We start from the raw sequence: 27335 nt of genomic DNA, 5'->3' as shown, positions 1-27335 counted from the left end.
GAACATATCCCTGTAAACAAACTATGATTTGTTAACCAGCTATAAAACACAAATAAAACCCATCATTTGTTGTTAGCTTATGAAGTCTGTCTTGTTTAAACCATGACTTGTAATGATGTCTGAACCCATAACCATGGCTTGTCCCTGGCTTGTTTGTGTTGCTCACTGCCCTGAAACAGAAGTGCCCAGCAAGAACAACCTGAAAATGAAACCACCCTGAAGGCTAACAAAATGGGCAAGAAAGAAGCAAATAAGAAATAGGGAAAATAAATGATGGCTTGTTTGCTCATCTGCAAGACAATTCATGGCTAATGCAACAGACTATGGTTAACACAAGCCATGGCTTAGCATTTTTTGTTTTCACCTTTGCTGGTTAATTTGTAGTACCTTTAGTTTAAAAGAGTTAAGTTGTTCAAGTCTCAAGAGAAATGGGTAAACCTATTTTTATCCAATCATTCTCAGCCCCCTTGGTGACACAGGATTTGCACTAGTTGAATGAAAAGCTGCTGAAAACTAAGGGAGCTGTTATTCAACATTGGAAAAGGACTGAAGTTTCTATTTTATTATTTATAGGTGGGGCATCAAAGGGACAATGGAAGAGCCAAATAATGAGGAACAAGTAAGCTTAAAAAGAAAATACTTCCACAATCAATTAACAATGAATCATTGATGTCCACTTCAGTGTTTCCTCAAACCTTTTGAACCTCAGCCTCCTCCCAAACTTGGTTTCCTCCTGAGATCCTGAATCCTCCAGCCATGATCTCAGTGGTAGACAAATGAGCAGAATTCTCATTCATCACTAGTATGTAAAACTGCCACATCGGACCAGGGAGACGAAGCTGTGGGTGAGATTCAAAGTGGGCTACATACGGTCCACAGACCAGCAGTTTCCCACCCTGGTGTAAATACATCTAATATTAGTAAGGATGTGTGGATTCAGGCATTAACCAATAAAGGAGACAGAGAAGGAAGGTTAGTTGCTGTAGCTAAAAGTTCAAGAACAATCTCTGCCTGTTGGCAGTGTCTATGATTAGCAGAGCAGTCTAGTTAATAATGCTTGCTCTACTTGCTGCAAGAACCTCTCTTGCTTCCTGGAACTTTGCTTTTTCTTCCCCCACTCCGGGTGTCATGTGCCCCCTCCCAGGGTGAAGGTGGGCATCCATAATTTATACTTACTTATAATCAATAGGCACAAGTGAATTATTGTCTAGGGTGATTGATTCTTGCCATGTTTAAACCCACTTCCTCAAATGCAAGAGCAGGTAAGCATCACTTTTCAGCTTTGGGAGACACTGAAAATATTAAGCCGACAGTAATTTAGAAGAAAGTATAGATCTATGCTTTCAGGAATCTTTAGAATACTAGGAAATCAATTTAATTCCAGTAAGTGGCTCTTATTCCTTAATAAGACTTTAAAAACCACTTTCAGCTAACCACTTTCCATGACCACAATGCCCCATCCACAATAAATTATTTAGATTTTTTAACACATGTACAAAAATGTGAAACAGCTGTACTATACAACAGCTGTACAGCACTGTTACTGCCCAAATGTCTTAAAACGAGAAACCACTATATTTTAAGCCAATAATCTGGTCTTCATTATTTATACTGGCTTTTATTTATCCTGCTTTATTCACACAAGTTACTACTGGTGGGTCCGTAGTCTGCAGTTGTCCAGTAGTAACTTAGTATGAAGGTCCTACTGAAAGATCTAGGAAGAAAGGTTAGAAAAGGGAGTGTGTGTGTTCAAACAACTCAGTAGTTCAAGTAAGACTTCTATCCTCCTGGCCTCAAATGACTAAATGGTGATTGCCCAGTTGAAAAACAGCCTTCTGCAAACATCTCACCTCAATGCAAGGGAATAGCAAGTGTACATAGGCAAAAAGCACAGTTGAAATGAATTAAGTAACACTCATCAAAGTGGCAAGATGAACCATATACATGTGAACTTAATAGAGCTAATGCTATTTGGCAGATGCAAACCAGGGATCCACAAAATTGGTGCTTGCTATGACTCTGTTCCAAAGGAGTGTGGCCTTTTTGCTGATGTCATGCTGAATTCTAAAAGAAAGTCCCTCTGAAGGCCAGTGCAGAGTCAGGGGATATCTCTTTGCCCATTCTCCAGCTCCAAATGCAGAAGGATGGGGTATTATCCATGCTGCACAATGGTTGTGAGATGATAATACCCAATAGTCCTCCTAAGCTTGGAGGGCTGCTGCTGCCTCTTCCCATTTCTGTGGTCACCATCCTCCTTCCTTCCCAGTTCCAGCAGGTGCCGCAGCACATGGGCATAATGTACATGGGAAAGCAGCATACATACAAAGCAACCACAGCCATGACATGAGCCACTCCTGGCTTGCCCAATGAGCACCAGCTACTGGTGGGAAAAGAAGAGAATGTGGTGAGAACCACCAGACTTCAGTGAGTGTACTGGCTGGTCACCATAGATCACTACTGTCAAAACACCTGAATTTTAAAATGAAATATACTAGCAAAGTTCTTGCTTGGAGATTAATGTTATCGGCTCACCACACACTATCCACAAGCAATGGAGTAAAAGGGATATGTTTAAAAGTTATTAAGAAGAACCATTGGGTGCTTCGAGGCAAGACTTTTATCTCACCACCGCCCTGCCTCCTTCACGGAATTTGAGAGCGGGGTCATCTTCCAGTTCTAGCCCTCTGGTGTTTTCCTACCACTTCTGCCTTTTTCTGTCTGGGGAAAATCCATGTGATAATACAACAATGGAACCAGTTACCTAGGGAAGTTGTGGACTCTCCCACACCATAGGCATTCAAGAGTCGGCTGGACAACCATCTGTCAGGTATGCTTTAAGGTGGATTCCTGCATTGAGCAGGGGGTTGGACTCAATGGTCTTAAAGCCCCTTCCAACTCTACTATTCTATGATGATTCATTTATAAGAGAGAAAAGACTGAATAGCTACACAATGCCTTCTGATCATTAGAACTAGGACCACTCCACTGGAAACCGAGTGTATACCTTATCTATGGAGGACAGGAGGCTAGGTTATAGGCTTAAAACTAGAGGAGTGGAAATTTAAGAGCCAAGCAATATGTTCTGTAAACATATTTCCTGAGATTGTATAAATGCAGGGAGCAGGCTTGAGTAATCACATGTCTGGATGCTCCCCAAACTTCAAGATCAACTACACAAAGAACATTCCAAGCAAGGAGTCACCTAGTATAGCATTCTTGTTGATATGTTGACTTTCTACATAGATTTTTAAAGGGAGTATTTTATTATACTGACACCATGGGCATAATAAAACTGAGGACAGCATTATTATGAGATGTGACAGAATACGCACAAGCACAAAGTTAACCACTAGGAAATATAAAAAAAGCAAAATCAACAATGGAGTAAGATGTCAACAACAGTTGTGAAATCTTCTTTCTCGGAAGATTCCAGAGAAAGAGGGGGAATGTTTTGATGATGTACAAACTTAATCAGCAGCTAAGGAATTTCAATTTTAAGGAAAATGTTATGGTTCCATGGTTTCAATTTTTCTCCTGTTTGGAAGCCCTTCAAGCTTCTTATCACATTCCAGTCAACTACTGGTATTTTTTTTCTGACTATGATCCAACTACATAAGTTACACGTCCAAACTCAATAATTAGGAAAAAAACAGACTAAGGAAAAGCTTTCCAATAATAAACTACGGAGTGTAATCAGTAAGCTAACTTTTGCCTTTTCTCTTACTTAGTGTTCTTATTATATCATTATGTGGCATTTTCCCCCTTTTTGTAACCTGGATTTTTAGCTTAATTTCAAAATAAACTTTCATGTTAAATGTGAAAAAAGAGAGTTTTGAATATTGCACAGATGTGAAATGCTTTAGGTTATATTTTATGAGAAAGTTAGGAGAACCATACTAAAGGAGAAGACACATGTACTTTTCATGTAATTTTTATGCTTTTCATTGTTTTAATTTTTGTGAACCGCCCAGAGAGCTTCAGCTATTGGGCGGTATAAAAATGTAATAAATAAATAAATAAATAAAATACAGAAAAGTCACAGCAGATTTAGTGCCCAGCTTCACAAGTAGCATGAGATAGACTTTTTGTCAAACAAAACAATGAATCAACCATCAGTTTTCCACAGGGAAACTTTTTGAGCCATTGGCACATTTGGCAATTTGAAGGCTGCTCTGGGCATCACCAAAAATGGCTCCTATGGGAGTTGTTGTGTCAAAGGACAACTAACCTGCACAAAAGACTGAGTATTATTTTTCTTTTAAAATTATTATTATTATTATTATTATTATTATATTTATTTGTATCCCGCCTTTTGCCCAATGCTGGGCCTCAGGGTGGCATTACAAAAATTTTAAAATATACAGTTAATATGGTGGTGGTGGTATTATTATTATTATTATTATTATTATTATTATTATTATTATTATTGTTCCCATCTATTGTTCATAGCTCTGAAACCTTATAAATAAGAAAATAAAGTAGAGGTGGGGTCTGAGCCACAACACACGAAACAGCGCCTTTAAACAAAGTTTTCAGCAGCTATTTCACAGCAATCCCACCTGATGCTAAGAAAAGGTATTAATTTAAAAAATAGTGAGAGGGGTAGGTGTGGCGTTACACCCCACAAGTCAATTCCAAATGTATGTCTGCAGTTTGTAAGTCTGTGGTTTTTAGAATGTTGGCCTGAGTGGGCGGAGTTAGAATGTCTTGGGAGGAGGGAGGAGTGATATATAAGGGAATGACTGAGGGGATTGTGAGTTCTTTCCAGGGAGACTTGTTAGGGACTCTTAGAGTCTGTAGTGCTCTCTGTGTTTATGGTACTTAAGTTCTGGGAAATTTGAGAGTCAGTGTAGTGAGTGGTGTCTTTAGAGTGTGGTATGCACGTAGTGGATAATACTACACGTATACTGCACGTATACTGATACAGCACGTATACTGATAATAAAGAAAGTTCAAGAGTGATTGTGTGAGAAAAAGGAAAGCGCGTATGTGAATGAGTGACAGGATTGTATGAAAGGTTTCAAAAAGGTTTTTAAATGTTGTTATTTGAAACAAAGCTTATGAACTTTTAAAAATAAATTTTGATTGTTTTGTTTTTAAACTACCACAAAAAGCCCACGTGTCTGTTTGGCATTTATCATCTTAAGTTTACACATATAACACCCACTCTGACAATCATTCACCTAAGCAGATATAATTCACAGCACATTATTATATAAATTAAAATCCATTCTCCATTTTAAACCCCTTTCTCCACATAGTTTAGAGGAAGGTGGCTTTTATCCCTTGCCTCAGGCGTATCAAGCGGTAGTGCTTAGCTTGAGCAGGGAGTAGCCACGGCCGGGTCTGTTGTTCAGAGCCTGTGTCGCCCCATAATAAGTGGTGGCAGCCGTGAGGTCTGGTGTTCAGAGCCTGTGTCGTGGCAGTAGGTACCTAGGTGGGTACCAAGGTCTCCCAGGGGTGCATTGGTACGTGTGGGCACCATGCTACCTACCCCTGGTCTTCCACATTCCCTACGTTTCAGGTAGGACACCTGGCCTGCCTTTTTCTAAAAGTTCTATCAGTACATTTAGTCAGTATATTATTACACCTTATTAAAGAAAACTAGAAACAAGTTGCAAAACTGCCAAAGCACTTGGGGAGACACCTTGGTGGCCTCGTGACTATTAGCCAAGCAGCACAGCTCACAATTGGTTTCATGGAAGACTTGCAGAATTGTTTGGTTTTCTCCCCCAGGGTTTGATCCTGGACCATAGCAAGGTATTAATACCAAAACAGGTGAGGACACATCCAAACCAACATCGCTAATTTCAAGTATTATATCAGCCATCGACCGTGCACAGACTTTGACCTGGTAAACACATGCCCTAAAACTGTCTTTAATTACAGAACATTTTCTGTAATTCCTTCTCGCCAAGCTTCTTTGTTGCAACACTAGGTGGCAATATTTAACGTCTCAGGTACGCTTTAGCTTAGCCGATACTGAAAACTTTAATCCCTTCTTTGCTGACTAGTTGACAGAATGAACTACCAAAACAGAGTCGCACTAATTATAATGGGATCAAAAAGTCATTTTCATAGTTCAAGGCCTGTAATTATTTTCATTTTCAATGTAGAATCTCGCACAAACATTTTGCATAAAGAAAAAGTGAAAGTAGCAGCATTCAGCTCAAGAAGGACAAAGGTTAACAAACAAGGTCTAGACAAATGTAATACTTTACACTGAGCTCTTCTTTCCGAAGACAGCAGCAGCCTAATTGCTACACTGAAAAAATGTATTTACTGGTGTAACAGCTGCTGTTGCTTATGATTTCCCTTAAAATACTATTATATACACAAACACACTCACACTGAAACTGATTTAGGGTGTGATCCTTTTTTCTGTCTAAACATGCATAGAAACTTTATATTTCTGGGGGAAATCAGTAATGGTTCAAAGTATTTAAAACTAATTTTACTTTAGTGAGATATGTAAAATGGTAAGAAGCCCAAACCTTTTGGCTACAGTTATTAAGAAAAACTATTCTATGTCAAGATACAGTTAGGACCCATCAGTTATAAATCTGATGCCAGCGCTCCAATCTCATGATGCCTTGACAGAAAGAACACAGATAATACAATGATTAAAAGATAATAATGCTCTAATAAATGGAATAGTCACTAATCATTGAATTGTTGTTTTCTAGTAATCATTCCACTTATGGACCCATTTATGAGACTGTTTTTGAAACAGTCTTATTCCGAAACGAATTCCAAGTATGAACTGTCTACAGCAGCCTTCCCCAGCCTGGAGCCTTAAAAATGGGTTGGACTACAACTTCCATAATCCCCCATGCTCTTGCACATTGTGGAGGCAGCTGGTGACATCTGAACTTCATAGCTGGTGGAGCTATCAATTGGGACCTCATTCCTGTTACAGGCTAGTTCACAGCTCATGAAACTACACTACTACTTTATATCCATTTATAACAGCATTGACAACTGTTGGGGCCATGACACATTCTATATACTGTTTTCAAACTGCTTTCAAAGTGATATATCCTGCTTGGTGTAGATCTGGTCCTTCAGAAGTGGCGTAATCACTCTGATGGCTTCTTTAAAACAACAACAACAGCAACAACAGTGACAACAATGGAAAGTCAAAAAGTTCAGAACCTCTGGAAACACAAGAAACTGGCGTAGGACTTTAGTGATACTTCCTTAATACCCAGACGGTCTCACCCATCTCTATGCTTTCATACAGCCGAGTTGTTCAAGATCCAACCTTTCCTTGCAAGCAAAGTCAGTGGGGGAAAAAAGAAGCAGGCAGAAACTACAGGGATCCACTAGAAAATTCCAAAAGTAACTGGGATAGTATCCTTGCTGGTGCGAAACTAGACGTGAGCAAGCTTTTCAAGATGTGTTTACCCTTTCTGAACTTTTACTTGGCTATAACAAAAGTTATGACTTTTGAACAAAAAAAGTTGTGATCCGTAAAGGTGTGTGAGGAAGAATGCCAGTCTCAAAGTTATAGTCAGCTCAAAGGCCGTACAATATATATATATATTAAAAACCAGTAATCTCAAAAGGACCAGAATGAAAAGGAAAACCAAATCCACATGAAACAGTACATGTTGTCAAAAAAATATACACGCTCCACATAGCATAAATCTGTAGTTGATCAGTAGCATATACCAACATTCTCAAGATCTCTAGTTTAAGTACACACACACACACACACACACAAGCAAACTTACAAGCTACAGTCCTATGCACACTTAGCTAGTAGTAAACACTATTGAGCTCAAAGCAGCTTACTACCAAATAAAAAGGCCCCTCAGAATTTGAATTTAAATTCAATCCATTATCAGCAAGTGACTATTTGCATAAACTTATTCCAAACCTGTCACTCAGTGTTGTCGACCGGAAGCAAGCCCTTTAAAAGTGGAGTCCTATTATCTATTAAAATAGAAACACTTTTACAGGATGCACTGGATGATTCAACAAGATTAATAATCACTTGCACATTTCCCTTTGTTCTTTGATGCCACTGTAAGCTTTGCTAGCGAAGACAAGAAAGGAATTGCCCTCCATGGGAACGGCACTGCATTCAGTTTCCGCAGAACCACGTTATTATGGCAACCCTGTGCTGTTTCATACCAAAAATTCAAGGCAGCAAAAATACCAAAGCCCTGGATGGTGAAGGGCATAATTCCCAGGCTTTTTGAGACAAAGGTACTCATTATCCTCCTCCTATTTTACAGCTAAAGTCATTTGCAGACCTCAGAGGCTGGCTACACCTCCTTTCACCACAATTACCAAAACTATTCTCGGGCGTTTAATTATATACAAGAGCCATTTTGGGCTTTTGTACTAAGACATTAAAAACATAATCTTACTGAGCATCACTGCTAGAAGTCACTTTTCAAGTTTATTTTACAGGCCATGTCCTATTACATTGGATTTCATCATTCTTGCCTTCTCTCCCTGCACCCCAAAAGTTATTTTTAATCCAACCATGAGCAGTTCCCAAGTTTCTGCCCTCGGGCAGCAGCATCTGTTAGTCATTGAAGTTGCAACATGCTGCAAGTTCACCAAGGTGATTCTAGAGGTTAAGCAGGCCTGCCCAATGTCCAAAACATCCCCAACTCTGCACCAACAAAAGCTCTGTGTTCAAAGGAGTCAAATGTATGGATAATCATAAAGTGACTACTTGCATCCCTTATTCTGGACTGGACAGCCAGTGGTGAAAATAAAAAGGCACAGTCCTAAACTCACTAACTAGAGCATACATCACAATGAATTTAACGAGACCCACATCTGAGTGGAGATGCCTAGGAGTGTGCTGAAGGTCTCTGAACATTAGAAGGACAAGGTTGACCTAGGGCATGTCTAGACCTCCCAGCGTTCCGGGAGGGAGGGGGAGGATCTCACGGTATTCTGCTCACAGGAACCTCCTCTTCAGTCCACATGGGATGCGCGACATCCTGGGCATCGTGCCCATTGTGGCAGCCATTTTTTAAAAAAAGACAGAAGACTTGGAGCGCATGAGCGTTCCAGTGAAAATTACAAAGGTAAAAAAACAACAACGATCCCATTCCCCTCCCCACCCCCAATGGGCATGGAGCGACCTGAGGAGCTCTGTGCCCCGTGCCTGGTTCCCAGCTCCTTGCGTTTACTCGCAAGGAGCCAGGATGAAACCGGGACAATACCGACACCACGGGGAAAGTCTCAGTCTCAGCCTGCCCCCATCCCTCTCCAACAGAGGTGGAGAACTTCAGGTGCAAATGAGAAAGTAAATAAAATCAGCTCCCATTCACAGTTATAGTAAATCTGAATGGTAATTTGAATGCATTTTAACTCAGTTCCGCTGGAGACGTTGTTTTGCATTGTAGAGCTAGGCTAAAGTTCTATAAATGGTTTGCAAAGGTCATGGTGAGTTAAGTGGGAGAGAGAGCATGGTGAAATTGAGACCAGAACATTCTATTTTAGTTTTTAATCTGCCTTTATCTGCAAAGCAGGCACAAGGCAGCTTACAACAAAAACAAAACAACAGCAAAGGTTGTAAGGGTAAGATACAATAAAAGAGCAGGTCCTATCAGAAATAATGGGTGGACATTACAAGGAAACAGATTTCAGCCAAACGTTAGAAGAAACTTCCTCATGGCAAGTGCTATTCAACAACTCAGGAGGGGCTCTCCTTCACTGAATGCATTTAGGCAGAGGCTGGAAGGACATCTGTCAGGGAGCCTGATGTTGAAAGATTCCTGCAATAGCAGGGGGCAGTGGAGGCTGGCAGCTCCGATGCCAGTGAGGCAGTGGATCCACTCCAGGTTTCAGTCAGAACCAGTCAAAACTCTAAAGTTCTACTTCTGCACCCTGGATCGCTCCTTTGGAGTTCTGACTGGCTCTGACTGAAACCCGGAGTGGATTCACCACCCCAATGTCATCAGAGCCACCAGCCTCCACTGGCAGGGGGTTGAACTCAATGGCCTTCAAGGTACCTTCCAACTCTTAATTATGATTTTATTAGATAACAGTTAGGCTACAGATTTTTGTTTAAAAAAATCCCTGTAAAATAGGAAGCTTTGTTCTATCAGTTTGGGATTTGGCAGGTTTGATGGCAGGAAGGTAGAGTGACCATACGAAAAGGAGGACAGGGCTCCTGTATCTTTAACAGTTGTATTGAAAAGGGGATTTCAGCAGGTGTTATTTGTACACTTATATGAAGAACCTGGTGAAATTCCCTCTTCATCACCACAGTTAAAGCTGCAGGAACTATATTAGAGTGACCATTTTAAAAGAGGGCAGGGCACCTTCAGCTTTAACTGTGGTGATGAAGAGTGAATTTCACCAGGTTCTCCATATAAACAAATGACACCTGCTGAAATTCCCTTTTCTATGCAACTGTTAAAGATACAGGAGCCCTGTTCTCCTTTTCATATGGTCACCCTAACTAAGGTCAAAAAAATAGATTTAATCAGGAAATGTTTGACTGTGGTAACTAAAACTGGAGCTGTATTTTATCCTCTCAAAAAGCCAGGCCAGCCTTTCCCAATCTGGTGCCCTCCAGATATGTTAGAGTACAGTTCCAATCATCACCAGCCATGGGGATCTAAGACCCAAGGTCATTCATGGCAAAGAAGAATTTGAAGCAATGTTTTCTCAATCCCAATGCAACATTCTACCCACTACTATAATGCAATACTGTCTCCACCACCACCAAAGAGGAAAAAACTAACAGTCGGCTCAAAGGTAAATTTAAGTTTGTATTTAGAGAGCTCTTAATTGATACAAGCAGGAAGGGGGAATCCAAACCAATACATAACCAGAATCATGTTTCACTTGTTTGCATAGAAATGTCTCCAGCAGTCGGTGTACAGTTACACTAATTTACTATATTCATTTTTGGCTCCGGTCAGGCAGTAGCCCCAGAACTACAATTTTGGCCGGTTGGAAGGGAACAAGAAGCAAACCAAGTTACGGTTTTGTTTCCAGATGCAATTCAAGGTGCTGGTTTTCATCTTTAAACCCTCTACAATGGATTAGGGACAGGGTTTCTTGTCCCGTATGAATCCGACCAGGAATTACATCCAGTTTCAGAAGTCCTGCAGCCCCACCACTGACAGAGAATTAGTGGGTGGGAATGAGCAGGCCTTTGCAATTAAGTGGGCAGAAGAAATGTAATAAATAAATAAATAAATAAATAAACAAATACAGTGTTGTTTCAACAGGCATTTTGTCATTAGAGCTTTTTAAGACGTGCTGTTCTCTGCTCTGTATTGTTCTAATTCTCCACTGCTTTTAATGCATTTTAAACTGTTGATGGTTGTTAGGCTGTTCTATTTCAATTGTCGCCCTGCCTTGCAGGGAAAGGCAGTATATACACTGTATAATTCAAATGCCGTGCAGAATTAAAGTAAACACATGCACATTCTGGTGTAAATATCAAAGGAAATCTCTACTGAGTGAATTATAAATATGAAACTGATTTTAAAGATCGCTGTTATCCCCAAGTTATAGTTAATTACAGATTGGGGTGGGGTACGTGCAGTCCTCTAGATGCTGTTGTACTACAACTCCTACCAGCTGTTGCCAGCACAGCAATAGTAAAGGCTGATGGGGTTTTTAGTCCAGGAATATCTAGAGAGCCACATGTTCCCCATACCTGCCAATCCCATCCTATATGAAAAAATAACATCCTATTCCCTTGCATATATCACTCCCTTAATACATATCTTAGTTTTGTTCACCTTGTTTCTAGTGGTACCCTAATAACCCACATTTATTGTTCTGCCACGTTTGGTGGCAGCACAGGCTCACCTGAGATGTTCTGCCACAGTCTGTATTGTTTTGATCATTGTTGGCAGCTGCCTTGTTTCTAATTTTCTATCTTATTATTCATACATGCCTCCTTAGGGGCACTGCATAAACAGGTATCTTTTAAACTAATACACACAAGCCTGCTTTTGTATATAAGCAAAGACCTCGCTTAACGTTGGCTGACATTATGGGGGAGAGCTAGGTTCAGAAAATGAAAGTCCCAGGGCCAAGTCTGAGTCTCCGAGAGCACAGTCTTCTGCATGCCAATGGGACTTACTGCCAGATAAATGGGTATATGTTCTCTTAGGCTTTAGCTAGACCTAAGGTTTATCCCGGGATCGTCCCCGGGTCATCCCTGTTCATGCAAATGACACACAAGGGATCCCAGGAGCAGGCAGGGATGAGTCTGGGACGATCCCGGGATAAACCTTAGGTCTAGCTAAGGCCTTAGTTTTTCAACTTTGCTGTTTTAAATCTGTATTTTAAATCTGTATTCTCTGCATTGCTGCTCAGTTTTATCCTGGTTGTGCTTGTATATTGTACTTTTATACTGTGTTTTTATACCGTTGTTTGTTTTATACTTTGAATTGTCTTCACGGTTTTAATTTTTGTGAACCGTCCAGAGTGCTTCAGCTATTGGGTGGTACAGAAATGCAATAAATAAATAATTAAATAAATAAATAAAATACTTCTCAAAGCCGCCTTCTAAAAAAATCAGTTGCAACTCAGCTGCTTAATAAACATTGCTCTGAGCCCATTTTCTTAAGCCAAATCTCCCCTCTTCTCTTTTCTTAATTTTAAAATTTGGAGTCAATATTTACATGCATTCATTGAAAAAGCTTCTCTCTATGACATTCTGTCCTGCATTAAAAGCATTCACAAGCGTTAAGGTGCTTTTGGTGCCATGTGGGGGTGGAGAACGGAATAAAGTTCTGGAATTTAAGGAGGCGGTAAAGACTCCTTTACATTCCATGGCAACTGATCACCTCTTAACACCAGTATTTTGAGACAAGGAACATAAAAGCAATGTCCAGACCATTAAAAAGTCCTTGGAAGATTTATTAAAAAATGTATTTGCCTGGTGCCAAAATAACATTAAGTTAAGTGCCAGGTAAGTCTCCCTAAGGAAAGCATATTTCCAAGCACTTAAACATGAATAAGTTCTTTATTTTGTTTTAAATGGATATTGTATCTAACCTGTTTTCATGCTTTTTATGGTTTTAAATTTTGTAGATTGGTTTTAATGTTGTGTTTTAATCTTTGTAAACCGCCCAGAGAGCTTTGGCTATGGGGCGGTATATAAATGTAATAAATTATTATTATTATTATTATTATTATTATTCAGGATTCAATTATAGCAACCAAGAACTATCAAAAATACATCATAAAAGATAACAATGTAACAACAGAGCTATGCAGGAAATGCCATCAATTCCAAGAAACAAGAAACCATGTAACAGGAAGATGTAAAATTCCGACAGGAATGGACTATACGGACAGACGTAATACAGCTGCAAAAAAAATTCACCAACAACTGGCCATCAAATTCAACCTTATCAAAAAACCTACACCATATTATACATACTCACCCAAAACCATCTTGGAAAATGCAGATCAAAAAAAAATACTGGGACAGAACAATTCATACCGACAAAACAATACTTTGCAACTGACCAGACATAACGGTCATAGACAAAAAAAGAAGAAAAAGCATACCTCATCGACATAGCAATACTAAATGACAAAAATGTTGTTGAAAAGGAAGAGGAAAAGAGAGAAAAATATACACCACTAGCCATGGAAGTCAAAGAACGATGGCAACAGGAAAAGGTCACAATTATTCCGTTAGTCACGTCAGTCACTGGCATCACATCAAAAAACTATACAGAAAACCTTCAGAAACTGGGCCTATCAAAATACATCCACACCAACATCCAGAAAGCAGTCATACTTAAAACATGCTAATTGTCAGGAAAGTCCTGAATCTGTAAAAGATAGCATGACTTGGAAATGCCCGTCATGTCTTTCTAGAAAAACTGCCATGAGCAAGAAAGAGCTAATAATAATAATAATAATAATAATAATAATAATAATAATACACTTCACTGTAAAAAATGTCTGCTGACTGCTTTGATATCAGCCTTTTATATCTTGGCATTTAACTTTGTTTTAATGTTTTTCTTTCTGTTCCTTCCATAATAATTTTAATTTTCTGTTAAGTTGCCTGGAGAATATGCCAAAGGACAGCATATCCGTCAAACAAATGAAAGGCAAATGTAAATCTTACAGCGGTGACAATACACATTCAATTCTCCACCACCTGAACATAGCATTCACATGTGGCCTAAGTAGCACGAATGCTCTCACTCTGCTTTTGATAGCCCAGTCCTATACTTAAAAGTAAGGGCCATTGAATAGAGCTCGCTTCCCTAGATATGAGGGCTAGGAACCCAAAATCCTCACCAGTTATCAATGCTCCACCTTTTCAATGATTAAGCAAATGGTTCACTGCAATAGCCAGAAAATATTTTCAAGAATCTCTGTAGCTGTTGTTGGAGCCAATTGCCATAGGCAATGACCTTAGATTACTTTCACTAGAAGTTCTGCCAATACCACCTCCACAGGACTTTTCTCAAGAAGAGGACAAAAATAAAATGGAAAAAAAAACCCACCAGAACGAAAACCAATCAATCTGAGTCATTTCTTTGCCTTCTCATTCTCTCCAAGATGTCATGGTCCAGCTGCAATCCACAACTACCATGACACAAAAACGCCCCTCCAAAATTCCCAAACGTTAAAACAAAATAAAGTAACCTAAAGGAGATCCAAGTTCTGCATCTAAAGAAAAAAATCTCCCTCCGCCACCAACATCCCGAGCAAGCAATCACAACCAAAACCAATATAGTGGCACGTCTAAAGTGCTGTTTCATTCTACCAGGTCCTAAAAGGGCTTTTCTTTTCTCCTTTCTAAATCGGAAGCAAGTCCCCAGTGGGATCCAGCAGGCTTTAGGGACCCGAATTTGCCGATATCCTAATCCATCAACCGAAATTATTCCTAAAAGAGCAGAAGCGATTTGTGGATCGTATCCTTCACGTTGGGTGGGGGTGGTTGGGGGGAGAGAAATAAACCACCTCTACCTCTGTGGCAGCAGTTGGCAAGACCATTCCAGAGGATCTTCTCAGCTGCGTGACATTGAGGGGCAAACGGGCAGAGAAGTCTCTCTTTCTGTTCTGTTCTGTTCTTCCCAGCTGGCCACTAGGTCATTTCACTGCGTGGGGAAGGCCGTGGGAAGCACTTTCCCTTCTAGGAAATCACGCACAGCAGGGGGGAGGAAGCGAAGGAAGGGTGAACGAACAGGAGAAGTTTGAAAGCGAAAGTCAAGGCGGGTGGCTCTTTCGCTGGAAGTGGGATCCGAATCAAGGAAGCGCGTGCCAACGCAGAGGAAGCAGGTTGAGGTGACCAAGGGCAGGAAAGGCTGGTGGCTCCAATTTCGGTGGGGCTGCGATTCCATACTGGGGTTTAGTCGGAATCAGCCAGAACTCACCAAAGAGCTTTCCAAAGATGCTGAACACACAGAGTTCAACATCTTTGGAGAGCTCCTTTAGAGTGCTGGCTGGTTCCGACTGAAACTGAGCATGGAATCGTAGCCCCACGGAAATTGGAGCCACCAGCCTCCCCTGATCGAGGCGTCCCTCTCCACCAGGCGCAACTCGAACACGCCTGACCTGTTAAGTCCCGTTCGCATCAACGGCACTTACTCGCGAGTAAACAGGTTGAAGAGCGAGATGTCCCCCGGGGCAGGAGGAGACCGATTGCCCTGCCCTGCCCATCACTTCCAAAGCCAGGCTTCCCCACTTTAAACCCCGAAAAAGCTCCTCCACCACCACCACTCCCCCCCCCCCGTGTATCCCCCTCACACTCACCTCCTAAGGCCTCTTCTCCATGCTCGCTCGCGCAGTGCTAGGCGGGCCGGGCCGGCCCAGCCCCGACCTCCGCGCCGCCGCGAGTGCCGAGGCTGAGCGGCCCCAACAGGAAGCCAGAGACTGCGAAAGGCAGCAGCGCAGCGGTGGCGCCTCCGCCCGGGATGGGTGAGGAGCGGAGAGTGTGCGCGCTTTGGAGCCCGGCCCTGAAGCGAACCCGATCCGTTGCTCAGAGATCGTGGCGAGATCGGCTCTGGAAAGGAATGGCCGGGTCCCGGCGAGGGGGGCTGCGAGAGGCCTGACGCGCCCGAGAGGGAAAAGCGTAGTTCGTAAAAGCAGCGGCGGCGGCGGCGGCAGCAGCAGCCTATGGAAAAGGTTCGGCTTCTGGCTACGGTGGCGGGAGGAGGAGGAGCAAGAAACAAGCGCCTTCTGTGCCGCTGCCGGTGGCGTCAAGCTGCCCAACGCAGCGAACGCCTGCCCTGGCCTTGGCAGCTCGACTCTTCCGCTGGCGCAACCCCGGACTTCGCACTCTGGCCGAGGATGCACATCTCCCTCATAGCCATTGCGTTAAGGCGCACTCCTGATTGCAACGAAGCCAAAGTTTGGTGGCATTTAAACCATCTCCACTTCTTCCCCTGCCAACCCCCCCCCCCCCGCGTCTCCGTTCCCACGTACACGCGCGCGCCCTTTCCCTCTCTTGGTTCCCAGGCTCTGTTTCAGATTGTGAGCCCTTTGGGCCAGAGACCTGCCGTGACTGTGAAGCCCCATGTACATAGTTGGTGCTATGACAATGAATTTTAGGCGCAGTCCTATGCGTGCTTGTACAGATTTTAAAAAGGCGTACAACTCCCGCATGGGTGGCTGGGGAATGCTGGGAGATGTAGGTCGTCGTCCGCGTCCCGCCCCTCGTCTAAACACGCATGGGATTGCAGCCTTATTTTCTTAATACTGTGTGGAGTTGGAGTGTTGCATTAGGAATCGAGAGGCCCGAGTTCAAATTCCCACACAGGTGACTCTGGGCCAGTTATTCAATCTCAGCCTAATCTACCCCTCAGTGTTGCTGTGTGGATGAAACGGAGAGAAGGAGGCTCACGTACACTGCCTTGGGTTCCTTGGAGGAAAGGTGTGGTATAAAGGTAACAAACAAACAAATTGTTGTTGTTAATTCCTCAGGAGAGTGATCCTTTTATCTCAATGGCTATATAACTTTGGTTGGAAAATATGATTTCACCCCAAATATTTTTTATTAGTTTTCCATACCAAGTTGGTATAGTAAATATTAAGAACATAAGAAGGCCCATGCTGGATCAGACAAGATCCAACTACTCCAGCATTTTTGTTCACATAGTTGACCAGCCAGCTGCCCATGGGAAAACCCACAAGCAGGACATGAGAGCAACAGCTTACCATCTCAGCTACATGAGATAGCACATAGCCACCATTATTAGTAGCCATTGTTAGCTTTTCCCTCCAGGAATTTAGCTAACCACCTTTTAAAGCCATCCAAATTGGTCGCTATCACTATACCTTGCAGTAGTGAATTCCATGCCTATGCGCTGTGTGAATCTCCCACCAATCAGCTTCATGGAGTGAACCTGGTTTCTAGTGTTATGAGAGGGAGAAAAAATGTCTCCCAGTTCACGTTCTCTCCACTGTGCATAATATCGTACTTCTCTCTTACCTCTTTTCTAAACTAAACAGTCCCAGACTTTGTAACCTTTCCTTGTAGGAGAATTGCTCCAGCACCGTGATCATTTTTAGCTGTCCTTCTTGCACGATTTCCAACTCTAGAATTTCGTTTTTTAGTTGTGGTGACCAGAACTGTACACAGTATTCTGAGTGTGGTCACACCGTAGATTTGTCTAAGGGCAGTATGATATTGACAGATTTATATCCAATTCTTTCCCTAATTATACCTAACATGAAATTTGCCTTTTTTATATAGCAGCCACACACTGGGTCAACATTTTCAGTAAGCTGTCTACCACATCCCCAAGATAAAAATAATAAATAACAATAATCAAACACTAAGTAAACTGCATACTATCAATGTCAATTTACAATTAATTTGGGGTTAAACTGTACATAATGAAGTTCAATATATCTTTGTCCCTGAGTACCTGAGTATTGACCATATTTATTATAATCTGAATACATCTTTACAGCATGATCCATGTGAATATAGAGGCCCAATGTTATCATTATTATTTGCATAGTTGATGAAAGCATACTATTTTCATAAAAACGATCTAATTGTTTCAGATCTAATTGTTTCAGATTGTTTCAGATTGTTTCAGTTATTGTTTCAATAACTTGACCCAGCAAGTTATTTTTTCCATTAGAGCAATGGACCAAAATTTATTTCTCCGTAGATAGGCTGACCACATGAAAAGGAGGAAAGGGCTCCTGTATCTTTAACAGGTGTATAGAAAAGGGAATTTCTTTGATGGAGTTCCTATTTCATGCTAGCCACTTACATAGCAACACTCCTCTGCAAGATTGCCTGCATTTCTAATTAAAAGTCAAAGGTTGCATTTTAGCTCACCAAAAAGCTTTCATTAAAGCTCAGTGTGTTTGCTGAATGTGTCAGAACTTGGAAGCAAACATCACAGAGTTCAGTAGAGCTTACTCACTTGCAGCTATGCACAAGATTTCAGTCATGCTGTTCCTTTGGTGTGCAATACAAGAATGTCCAGATGCAAAAGAGGGCAGGATTCCTGCAGCTTTAACTGTTGTGATGACAATGGAATTTCACCAGGTGCTACATGCAAACAAATGATACCTGCTGGAATCCCCTTTTCTGTACAAATGTTAAAGATATAGGAGCCCTGACCTTCTTTCCTTATGGTCACCCTACCCTGTGCTTACTTTTGAGTAAGGTGCAGGCTATCTATTAAATTCTACTTTTAGTTTGTGTAATTGTTGTTGTTGTTTATTAAATACAGTTCTATCCCACCTTCCTATCATTGTGGAACTTAAGGTTGCTACATGTTGTTCCCAAGTGGTCTGTCCTCCAAGTACTGACCAAACCCAAGCCTGCTTAGCAGCAGCAAGGTGACTATTTCATGTTCCTTCAGACCGTACCCTGGAGACCCTAAATTTGACCCTCAGTAATCCCTATTCAAATGTAGTTTCTTGGAGATGCACTTAAATGTTTTTATGTATAATTATAGTTCCAATGGTAAGTCTCAAGTGTTTCACAGTACAAATCTGTACTTGTCTACTCAGAAGTAAGCTCCTTTGAGTTCAATGGGACTTAATACCAGTAACTGAGTATAGGATTGCAGACATTTCCTGAAGCAGGTAAATAGTGTAAATTGGGAAATCCTTGATTCTAAGGGACCAGCTAGGAACAAATTAGGTAGCCTGGGAAAGTGATTCTTCTCTCCATGTCATATCCCTTTGACATGGGGGAAAATAATGTTGATTTTCCTTACGGGATTGTTATGGGATTGAAGGGAGAATGTGCATGAAGGTTTGTGAATACTTGAATATGTGTTATTTAAATACTCATCAGATTAAAAACTAATCAGGTAAAAAAAATGCTGCAGATTCTTTTCTTTTAAACACCTATGGGTCTTTTGTTTTCTTTTTCTTTTTAAAATATGAGTGCTTATAAAAACTGCAAATGGCAAGCACCATCTTAAAAGAGGCATTCTCCATTCATCATTATTAAAGGACATATGCTTTGTTGACCAGTCTGATGTCTTTTAATGAAGGACAGTTTATAAATATCCAAATAAATGAAGACATGTTTTAATAAATAATTATATACCAAGAAGGAACACTTCTGTTATAGAGACAGACGTCTGGTTTGTAACCAGTGGAGGCTGGTGGCTCTGAGGTCAGTGGGGTGGTAAATCTGCTCTGAGTTTCAGTCAGAACTCTAAAGGAGCAATCACATAGCTCCTTGAGAGTTCTGACTGGTTCTATCTAAAATCCGGAGTGGATTCACCACCCCACTGACCTTGGAGCCACCAGCCTCCACTGTCCTTACTGTAACACTCATGACCGTGATAATGGTATCAAGGGCTTCTAGTGCCAAATCAGACAATTAAAATGAAAACTTTCTGCTTATTTCTATCATCCTGCTGCTCCTGATCAGCAACAAATAAGCTCTCTATTCTTCTCTTCCCTCTCCCACCGCAAAAGACCACAGCTGGTGCAATGAATGCAAACTCAGTTGTGCATATTGAATTTCATCCTCAGGCATTTCAAAGCAGAAAGAAAAGCTTCCACGTCTTATCTTAAGTTTGAGATAATTAAAGGTTTGGCTGGCACAAAGGACTAGAACAATCAGAAAACGTATTCCGATGATTAGAAAAGTGTCTGATGTACAGAAATGATGGGCCCAGAGATTTTGATGGCTAATAAGCAATGATCATATGCCCAACAGTGCCCAAGATAGATGGGTGACCCTTCCTCCAAAGGAATCTACATTAAAAGAAAAGAACGAAGCCAAAATAAGAAATGGTGTGTATGGAACTCTTAGGTAGCAGCCAATGTTAGTCCTATGTAGAAGAAACCCATTGAAATGAATGAGAATTAACGTAGCCATGATTTATGTATGTCCCATTCATTTCAGTGGGCCTACTTTATATAAGACTAACTTTGGATTCTACCCCTTACTGGCATAGCCTAGCACAGTCCTTGTGCAGCCCTCCAGATGTTTCGGACTTCAGCTCCCAGTATTCTTGACCAATGGCCATGCTAGTAGGTGCTGATGGGAGCAGAAGCCCAAAGCATCTAGAGGGCAGCTGTTTGGGAAAGGCTGAGGTAGCAGCTTCTTTCTCGTATTGGCCATGAGGCACTCTGGCCTTCAACGGAATACAGGAAGCTCCCTTATCATAAGAACATAAGAAGAGCCCTGCTGGATCAGACCAAGGGTCCATCTAGTCCAGCACTCTGTTCACACAGTGCCAACCAGCTGTCGACCAGGATATGAGTGCTAGAGCACCCTCCCGCCCATGTTCCCCAGCAACTGGTGTACATAGGCTTACTGCCTCTGATACTGGAGGTAGCATATAGCCACCAGGGCTAGTAGCCATTGATAGCCTTCCCCTCCAGGAATTTTTCTAACCCCCTTTTAAAGCCATCCAAATTGGTGGCCATCACTACATCTTGTAGTAGTGAATTCCATATTTTAACTATGCACTGTGTGAAGAAATACATTCTTTTATCTGTCCTGAATCTCCTTCATGGAATGACACCATTGGGTTCTAGTATTATGGGAGAGGGACAAAAATGTCTCCCTACCCACATTCTCTACACCATGCATCATTTTGTACACCTCTATCGTGTCTGCTCTTAGCCTCCTTTTTCCAAAGTAAACATTCCTAGCTGTTGTAACCTTCCTTAATAGGGGAGATGCTCTCCAGTCTCTTGATCGTTTTAGTTGCCCCCTTCTGCAAGTCTTGCCCCTTGCCAAGTCTCAAAACTGGGAGGTTCTGCATGCAAAGCATGTGCTCCACCGTTGAATTACTGCCCTTTGCCTTAGGTTGACTCAGGACCTCCATGTGGCTTACATCACTCTATCATCTGGGTTCCACCCCCCTCCACCAATATAGAAGATGGAATGATGACAACTGCAGAAGTAAGAAAAACTGAAATAACTGGGAGAGCATCGAAAGGACCATAGACCTTGGAGGAGCTCAAGAAACTCCTCCAAGGTTAGAGGCAGCACTCTGGCCTCGGAAGCAAGCATCAGATATCCAACCCCAGCCCCCTTCCCATTGCAGCTGGTGCATAGAGAACCATGCTAGTTGCTTCTGTGAAGACAGAAAAGCAACCTTGGAGAAGGAAGAAAGGGGGGTGCTCCAGTGGGCAGGGAGGGGAGGAGACTGGAGAGACCCGCAGCCACTTTCCTTTCCCTTCCCTTCCCTTCCCTTCCCTTCCCTTCTCTTTGGAAATACTCTCGCTAGATGGGCCAAAAATCCCATCTAGCAAAAATCAAGGAAGACAAAGGACTGGGAGATGAAGATCACCTCTGCCGTTCCTCCTGCCCTGCTGGCTTCAGCCTGGCAGGGGATGGGAAACTCTGAAGCCTCCAAGGACTTCTCTATATTCTCTCATGGCCCTGCAGTAGTGCCCCGTTGTTTATATGACACAGCCGCCAACTCACAGCCACATCATGCTATTCCCTGCAAAACTCCACTTTTTGATCAATCGTATTACGGCAGCTGATTACATTGCTCCAATGTCACCATGGTTGTTTGTTGTCTGTCAGTAGTGGCTTTAGTTTCGATTAAGAGAGTGGGTGTAATTAGGGGTGGATCCCAGTGCAAGGTAGGCGTGGGAATGCAGGGCAGGGGCAGGCTCAACAAGCCTAATATTTTTGTGAACTGCCCAGGGAGCTTCGGCTATTGGGCGGAATAATAATAATAATAATAATAATAATAATAATAATAATAATAATATATTTCTTACCCGCCTCTCTGATTGGATCGAGGTGGGGAACAACAGCAAGCATAAAATACATAAAATACTGGTTAAAAACATAGTATACACTGTTTTTAAAAAATCCTAAAAACATCCTAAAAGCATATTAAAAGCATCCTAAAATTCCGCTGGATAGGCCTGCCAGAAGAGATCAGTCTTCATAGCTTTCTTGAATGCTAATAGACTGTCAAGTTGATGATTCTCCCCTGGCAGGCCATTCCACAGTCTGGGAGCAACAGAAGAGTAGGTACTCTGGGTAATACCTGTCAGCCTAACTTTGACTGACTAAAGTAGATTCTTCCCAGAGGACCTGAGTGTGTGGGGCGGATTGTATGGAAGAAGGCAATCCCGCAGGTACCCTGGACCCAAACCATGTAGGACTTTAAAGGTGATAACCAACACTTTATACTTCACCTGTAAACCAATTGGCAGCCAGTGAAGAGATTTTAAAACTGGTGTGATGTGGTCACCCCTAGATGTACCGGTGACCAACCTGGCTGCAATAAATAAATAAATAAATAAATAATAGCCACCATGGCAATATTAAGGTCTTGGGAATGAAAGTAAGTGGAGTTATGATGAATATCACACAAATTCAGTGAACTGTAGCAGTGCATCTGAGCAGTTACAGGCTTTCAAAGTTGATCAGAGTTGCCAGAAAACAGCAGCAACAAAAAGGATGTTTGCTGACCATTACCGCCATCTGACAACGGTGCTGTGATTTTTCCTGCCTGGATAGTCTGCTCTCCCTCCTGCTGTATAACCCTTTCACTGCTGTTGCTTGGCTGCAGCAAGACTGCAGGATTTGGGAGGAATGAGTAGGCAAAGCGGTGTTATAGATGGCCCCCAAGTTCAGGGCTTCCGAGAGGTGAGGGTGCAATGGTAACCTCTTGTCCATGCATATGGACGTATAGGGACAAAACAGTAAAATGAGTCAACAACAGCTAAGTATCATAGAATCATAGAATAGTAGAGCCGGGAGGGGCCTACAAGGCCATCGAGTCCAACCCCCTGCTCATTGCAGGAATCTACCTTAAAGTAATACCCTAGTTAATCAGAATAAATTTCTCAGTGGGTTGTACTGTCATTTCAGTGGAAAGTGAGAAGCACAGGATATTTTGCACTGCAAGAATTCCCTGGAGACATTTTGTCTTGGCTTTTAAAGGCATGCGGACTTGGAGATTTATTTACAGTAGTGGAGGGGAGGGGACGAATGCCTCCACAGAGAGGGACATTTCCTGTCCGTAATTGTTTTCCATTTCCGCAGTTTTTATTTGGTGCCTCCTTTCCTCGAGATAATGAAGGCTATAGGAAGCCTATTCTTGAGTAACAAATCCTGTTGTATACTCATTTCTGTGTTTCCTGTAGGCATTTTATAGATACAAAGGGCCCGATCCATTGGAAAGTCCTTGATCTCAAGCCCATTGAAATAGGGTGACCATACAGAAAGGAGGACAGGGCTTCTGTATCTTTAACAGTTGTATAGAAAAGGGAATTTCAGCAGATGTCATTTGTAAATGTGCAGCACCTGGTGAAATTCCCTATTCAACACAACAGTTAAAACTGCAGGAGCCCTCCTCTCTTTTGTATCTGGTCAAGAGGGCAGGGCTCCTGCAGCTTTAACTGCTGTGTTGAAGAGGGAATTTCACCAGGTGCTGCATGCATAGAAAGGACACCTGCTGAAATTCCATTTTCTATGCAACTGTTAAAGCTACAGAAGCCCCGTCACCCTACATTGAAATAAATAGGAGTGGCAAGCCCGTGTTGCTCTTGTTCAGCTCTCATCAGTGATGCTATTCAGTAATTTTATACTTAATGGTCTTACTGGAAGTGGGAGGTTCTTATGAGAGCCTCCTCTCTTAGATGGCAATGTGAATTGCCCCATGTACTTCAAAATATGGTAAACCAGCCCTGCTGCATACAGGGGCCCTGAGCATGTGCCCCAAAGTCCTGCCCTATGGTACTACTGACTCCCATTCCTTTCCACAAAGTTTTTACATTTGAATTTTCCAATAGAATGTCCAAACACACTAAAGTGATTATAGAGAGGTTTGGATGTTTTGTTCTGTTAAGTGCTCTTCCTTGAAATGGTTTTATAATGTTGAAAGGAAAAAGGATGGTTAATAGGGGTGTGCAAAGTGGGTCTTCTCCACCTCTTAATTTGATTCGGAAGCTCCTAATTGGTTAGCCACAGATGTCAATAATATCAATTATCAAAACTGCCCCACCCCATCACCCCATGTTCCTTATTGGGAGGTTTTCAATTAGACACACCACACACACACACAAAACAGTTGAATAATTTCAGGGACTTTAGAAGCACCGATTGGGTGCATCTCCGCTCTGATATTATTTGATGGGTTTAGAAGTGGCCAATCTCCGCTCTGGAAGATAAATGCCCCACGGCAGACTGCACCCCACCTAAAGATTAACAGTCTGATCCTATGCGTGTTTATTCTGAATATGCATTTATTTATATGTAGTGATATTTAGTCTGCTCTTAAGTTTAGAACCTTCATGCACAACTTTCATGCATTCCTTCATCCAGTGTGAGTGCCAGTACTAGACATACTTAGGCCAGTTCTGGGATCCCTGCAACCTAGGGGCTGCACTGCTGTTGTTCTGCCCCCTTTTCTACCTGTTCAAGTAGGAAAGAGGAGTCTTGTGCAGGATCTACACTACTACTTTAAAATGGTTTATAACAGTATTGACAACTGTTAATACTCCATATGCAGTTTTCAAACCGTTTTCAAAGTGTCATATGCTGCTTGGTGTAGATCTGGCCTTGCACACGGATAGGGGGGCATGTGTGGGATGACCACCCACCTGGTGGGAACTGTGCCAGGGGCTAGCTTAGCCTTCATTATTTACAATCGTGCCCAATGGGATTTACATTGAATATGAGTTTTAATTAGAACTGCCAACTAATCTAGTGAGGTGGCAACTTGTGGCTAGTTTTCTCCTCCCTCCTCCTCCTCCTCCTCCTCCTCCTCCTCCTCCTTCAAAACAATAAGAAAAGTTCTCAAATCTAAACTCTTCCTGGGGTCTGTCTTCATGGCACTGAATTGGTGCCATTCTGCTACCAAACTCCATTGTTTCCCTGGTGCAGGGTGACGGCAAGTTATTCAGATGGAGAGAGGCAGTGTGGGCTTTTCAGTGGCCATTAGGCTCACCGGGCCTGCCCCTCCTCCTCTTGTGGCTTCCGGTGACCAATGGCAGACTGCCTTCCGCCCAGGAATGCCCCTGGAGCAGTGCCCAGGCAAGGACAGATGGGGAAATGTCAGGGTAAATCCTCAATTTTTCTGTTCCACATCTTTGGCTCTTTGCCCCAGGGTGGCTCCGAATTGGTGGCTGTGTCATATAACCGATGCAGTGCGGATTTGGAGCCACCCCAGGCAAAGACAACATATAGACATCCCCCTGGTTATCCACAATAAAATGAAGGAAGACATCATATAAATGTAGTGTTAAAATTACACATTTGAACAATGTCTCACAACACGCCAAAATAATAATAATTTATAGTTGGAAACAAACTAGGGCATCCCTTACACCCACACAACATTGCTGCAGACAAGGGGAATACAACCGTGACGATATCCCATTAATGACACATTCACATAAACTCGTTATAATGACATAAATCTGACCATTTTCAAAAACCATTGATGATTAAACAACGGTTTGAAGAGAGGCTTACGATTTTTGTGACTTACAATTCTGCAATTCCTATGCTGGATGGATTCAACCTGTGTTGTGTTTCATTCACAAGGAAACCGCTTTTGCCCAAGGGGTGTAGAAGTACTGGAAACAACTAGTGTTGTCAGGCTGGGCCCAGAAGGAACCTCTGTGAGGTTGCTGTTATCTCTCGGGAGTTCTAGCAGGGAATGTTTTGTAAAGACGTGGAACTCTTCGTTCATTAGCTGTCATCTTGCTCAACATGATTAAAAGGAGCATTCCAATCCCCCTGCCCTGCTCCCAGAATTTCCTCTCTGAGAAATAATTGAGCAAATAAAACAATTTCCTTCGTGAAAGTATCTGCATGTTTAAGAAAGCAGTGACGTCTCCTTAATTAGGTATAGTCTGCATTCAATGCCCGGTTCTTCTTCTGTGTTTTCTTTTCCTCTTTTTTTTAAAAAAATCTATAACCTATCCCAATCGGGTCCTCACTTGATGTTTTGGACTACAAGTCCCATCATCTGCAATCACTGCCCATGTCATCTTGGGATTGCAGGACTTGTAGTCTAAAACATCTGGCGGAGGGACCAAGTTAGGAAAGGCTGGTCTATCCCATCTCAAGATCTCAGGTGGATTATTCGTTTGTTTATGTGGTAGATTTGTATCCTATATTTTTATGTCCTCAAAGCAGCTCATAATATCAAGAAAATGCTAGGAATACATTAAAAACAAGACACTTAACAATAAAACTAAATAAAACCAGCCAAACAGGAGCTGGTTCTTGGTGTTCCCTTCGTCCACCCGCCTCTGTGTCCTGCTCGTTCCCACAGGGCAATTGGTGGTAGGGAGCTCCATGGTGCAGGAAGAAGGCTGGAACAGCAATTATATTAATTAATTGGTGACCTAGCTAGCTCAATTCCAGCAATTCTTGCTCTCTTTTACATTTCTGAGCCGCCACTTATTCTTTCTGAGGTTGTGTTGTAGGATATCCCTACCGTGGCCATATCCTTGCTCATCGATCTTCCAGGGTTTTGCCCATAACTAGCATTGCACCCAGAACAGTGAATCTTGTTGCACGTAGCAACCCTCTATTTGCCATTTTGGCGAGCAGTAGTAGTGGATTTCCTACATGGCGTATGGGTTGGACTAGATGACCTTTTGAGATACCTTCCAACTCTCTGGTTTTATGATTCTATGACTCCAGTTCCAGTTCTCTATTCCTTCTATTTCCTATGTTTAGGAGCATGTAGTCTTGGCTTTATATTTGATTCCTCGCTCTCCTTTATTCCTCATATCGAGGCAGTAGCTAAATCCTGTCGTTTCTTCCTGTATAATATTGCCAGGATTCGACCATTTTTGTCTGTCTCTTCTGCCAAGACTCTCGTTCACGCACTGGTTATCTCTCGGTTGGACTACTGCAACCTTCTTCTCTCTAGCCTTCCTTCATCTCACATCAATCCGCTGGTCTCTGTCCACCACTCTGCCACTAAGATCAT

At 42.1% G+C, this 27335-nt stretch overlaps 1 protein-coding gene across 3 annotated transcripts in view; it reads right to left on the bottom strand.

Moving 5' to 3' along the window:
* Positions 1 to 25932, bottom strand: part of LIFR (LIF receptor subunit alpha) — a 114907-nt gene extending 88975 nt beyond the window's left edge. Inside the window, exon 1 of one of the 3 annotated variants that reach the window (XM_063128136.1) lies at positions 25878 to 25932. The gene's annotated coding sequence lies outside the window, so the exon portion shown is untranslated. Of the gene's footprint in view, positions 1 to 14940; positions 15002 to 15726; positions 15852 to 25877 lie in introns of those variants that run through there. The other 2 variants (XM_063128137.1, XM_063128138.1) reach the window with 2 other exon arrangements.
* Positions 25933 to 27335: the final 1403 nt, after the last annotated feature.

Source organism: Elgaria multicarinata, chromosome 6 (assembly GCF_023053635.1).
Source record: "Elgaria multicarinata webbii isolate HBS135686 ecotype San Diego chromosome 6, rElgMul1.1.pri, whole genome shotgun sequence".
Lineage (NCBI taxonomy): Eukaryota > Metazoa > Chordata > Lepidosauria > Squamata > Anguidae > Elgaria > Elgaria multicarinata.
Note: the sequence above shows the minus strand (reverse complement) of the source record. Positions and strands in the feature narration are given on the sequence as shown.